We start from the raw sequence: 3,625 nt of genomic DNA, 5'->3' as shown, positions 1-3,625 counted from the left end.
TGAGAGGTCCAAAAGAACTAGGACAGAGGAATAACCCCTGTCCCGGGCCCTCCAGAGATCATTCACCAATGAGACCAATGCCGTTTCCGTGCTGTATCCCGGTCTGAAGCCCGACTGGAGCGGGTCTAGATAGACTGTTTCCTCCAGGTGTCGGGGGAACTGCTGCGCAACCACACTCTCAACAACCTTCGCCACAAAGATTTATAATGAAGAACTGATCCTTACATAGATCCTAAGCTGTTTGAGCACTGAAGGTCAATACCAAAACCTTACAACTTGCCTGGTAAAGCAACTTATCATCAGTTCAGATCTTTCAATTTATGCATCATGTGATCCTTATACCACTTAGACTAGCTGCGGCATTTTGTATCACTTGCAAGCTTCATTTTCCCAAAACAGCCTCACATCATGAGTGTTGCAGTTCTCAAGGGATGTGACTATCCCCAAATCTGACTGACTAAAGAACATTGGTAGTTGGGATAATATGCATATTTGACAAATGTGTTCCTTACCATAGGTACAACCTACAGATCCAGCCACAAGAGAAGCTAAAGAAGGCTCCAAGACTTCTCCCATCTTTTCAGAGACAGTACATCTATCCAAGACAATTGGTATCCTATCCTAGATCCAGTTTATTTACTAACAACTCTCTTCCTTGTCTGGATTTGTTATTTTTCTTTAAGAAGTTTTATTAATAGAAAAGGCTGGTTACTGATTCCTTGGAGCTGTGTGATAAATAACAGTAGACTTGGGTATTATTAGCATAGTAATGGTTCCAAGCCTCCTACAGAAGCTACATGTTGAAGTACATGTGGTTTAAGACAGAACCCTATGGAACACCACAAATCAGGAAATTAGCAACCTGTGGTACACAAGCTACATGCAATCATGAGACCAAATACTTCATTGTAATAGGACCTTGAGCACTGTACAGAATGTGAAATCCTTAGTCACACCTGAGCAAACTTTACATGGACAATGAAATCCTATCTAAGATGCCCCACCAACATCTTGTCTTAGATCAGACATGTCAAACTCGTGATGTCACGTGACATCGTGCGACGTATCAGAGCTTTTTCCCCATTGCCGGCAATGGGGTGGGCACGGTTTCCTGGTGATGCGTCCGGCCCACGGGCTGGCAATTTGACACCCCTGTCTTAGATCAACTCTACTAGTTCAGGTAGGCAAAATATTAGGCTAGGGGGTAGATAGTACACTGTCAATATTCTTACATTGTCCCAGACACCCAAATTCAGAAGCCTGCACACAACAGGGGGCAGGAATGAATTCCTACATAGCATTAGCTCCACTTCCCTGCTGTCTAGTTTAAGTCTGCAGTAACTCTTCTTTCTGTCATCCAATCTCGAAAAGGAACAAATATTGGATATTTCTCAACCTGGGCAACCTTATGATATATGGACTTCAACTCCCAGAATTCCCCATTCAATATGGTCAATGCTAAGCATGCTGAGAACTGAAGCCCACATATCTTACTGTTGGCTAGATTAGAAAATGATGATGTACCTTATAAAATAATTGCCTTGGCATTTAAAAGCAATATGTTTAGCTAAAAGAACTACTGTTGCTTTCTTAGTTAGTCTGCAAATAGAAAATAAGATCAGCCAGCAGCTTGCATCCCTCCCTTTTGAATAGTCAGTTTGCAGTTTCTCACTGTATCTTCCCCTGCTGATTAAAATATGTGTAGGGCTGCAGTTTTAAATAATGAGTGCCATTCAAATATTACATCAAAACTGTGACAGCATTGAATTTGTACCATTTCATAGCTTTAAAAATATCATGTTTTATATATACCATAGTTCTAAATCCAATTCAGTCCAAGCAGCTATTTAAAGAAAAAAACAGCAGCAAGAACAACAAGTGAAGAAATATATTTTAAATGCAATGATATCCTTAACGTGCATCTTTAGAGACAGAGTGCTTTTACAAATAGAATGATATAAGAAAGCAAAGAATTGTAAATTACTGGGAATTACCAGTTAGATGATTGCTAATGAAAAAAACATCTAATGCTAGAATATTTTGCAAGAAAAGAACATTATACTCACTTTAAGTACTTCTGACATTCAAAAGTATTTTTTCTGCAAATCATATGAATGTTCCCTAGCTCCAGGGTAATCAAGATTAAAACGAGTTGCAAAACTGGGGACAGAAATTTGATACTGGAAGAAAAAATAAAGCAAGTAAGTAAATATACATCTAAAACATTTAACACTAAAATAATATTACATGGATCCAAAATAATAAAGCCAGGAAGTGCATCTGGAGAACATACAGTATAAAAAGAGGCATAAGCTAAATGAATAGCAATTAGTTGAAATTGCCAACTGGCAGGAATATATATATGTGCTGTTTGAAAATCTCTTCCTATCAGCTTTCCCCCTTAATTTTTTTAAAAATAATATTTTAATTAGTTGCTCTTATTAAGCTCGCATTCTGTTCCAAATTAGCCACAAATGTTACCATTTATTAAATCTATATTCCGTTTTTCTGCTAAAAATTCAAGGCATTATTCCTAAACAAATCAGATTGGGATTTGTTTATTAGCTGAAGACCAGTCAGCATCAGCTGAATGAACCCAGATTTCCCTAGCAATATGCTGATATTCTAGCTACATTAACATACCGCTAAATCTCACTCATTTCAATGAGAACCTTTCATGACAATTAATAATATTAACTTTGGAAGGATCAGGTCAGTGTTACAAAAATGTAGTTCTGTACAGTATTAAAATTGCTTTCTTAGATAGTTTATTTTAAAACCACCTTCTGTTAAAAGTCTCATTCTCTTAAAAGTAAGATACTTCCCACCTTCTTCTCATGCGCAGAAAGGTAAGTCGTTGGCGAGATCTCAGTGACTTGTTTATCCACTGTTTATATCTGGTTTCACAAACTGAAATGACTTGACATGACACATGATGGCAATGGGTGCTTATCTGGCGAAGCACCACAATGGTTTCCAGGACAGTTCGTGGAGAGAAAAGGGTATGAATGTGCTTGCTACAAAGTTCAGTCAGTAACCTGAACAGAAAAAAAAGGTTGCACTAAAATTAGTTATTACTTATGACAAATATCATCTTTCTATGAATATAAAAAAAGTTTACATTCAGTACTTCCATATTAAATAAAGATTTTTCAATACGTCTCTAGTGTAACTGTAAGGAATTCAGAAGTTTATTTCCATTTCCATTAAATGCAGTTTCTACTGACATTCAAATCCAAACTGTATTAATTCAATTATAGGTAACAGAGACAAGCCAACTTCAGGCACACTTTATAAAAAATGCTTGCTAAACAACATGATGGCTGCATTCATGTATCACATTAATTTATCCATGGTTTATTGAGTAAGCCACAACCGACACAGTTTCCACAACACAATGCAAAGGTTTACATTATGATTTAAAACCAAAATGGTTGGAATCATCTATCATGCCAAACTAAAATGCTATTTTCTTGGGTTTGGTCCAGTAAATATCTGAATGCTATATTATGATATTTAACATAAATGAAACTCCAAAGAATGACAAAGCATTAATAGAATAAAATGTGTTCTCATATTTGAAAAAGGGCCCACAATATCTTATAAAACTTACTTCTCAGTTAGC

The 3,625-nt window shown here is 36.6% G+C and overlaps 1 long non-coding RNA gene across 1 annotated transcript in view; it reads right to left on the bottom strand.

Moving 5' to 3' along the window:
- LOC107301473 overlaps positions 1 to 3,032 on the bottom strand; it is a 6,121-nt gene extending 3,089 nt beyond the window's left edge. Inside the window, exons 1-2 of the long non-coding RNA XR_001549296.1 lie at positions 2,829 to 3,032; positions 2,067 to 2,180 (exon numbers count right to left, since the gene is read on the bottom strand). This is a non-coding gene — a long non-coding RNA (uncharacterized LOC107301473). The remainder of the gene's footprint in view (positions 1 to 2,066; positions 2,181 to 2,828) is intronic.
- Between the last annotated feature and the right edge of the window lie 593 nt (positions 3,033 to 3,625).

Source organism: Protobothrops mucrosquamatus, unplaced genomic scaffold (assembly GCF_001527695.2).
Source record: "Protobothrops mucrosquamatus isolate PMUCROS unplaced genomic scaffold, P.Mucros_1.0 scaffold13303, whole genome shotgun sequence".
NCBI classification, from domain to species: Eukaryota; Metazoa; Chordata; class Lepidosauria; order Squamata; family Viperidae; genus Protobothrops; species Protobothrops mucrosquamatus.
Note: the sequence above shows the minus strand (reverse complement) of the source record. Positions and strands in the feature narration are given on the sequence as shown.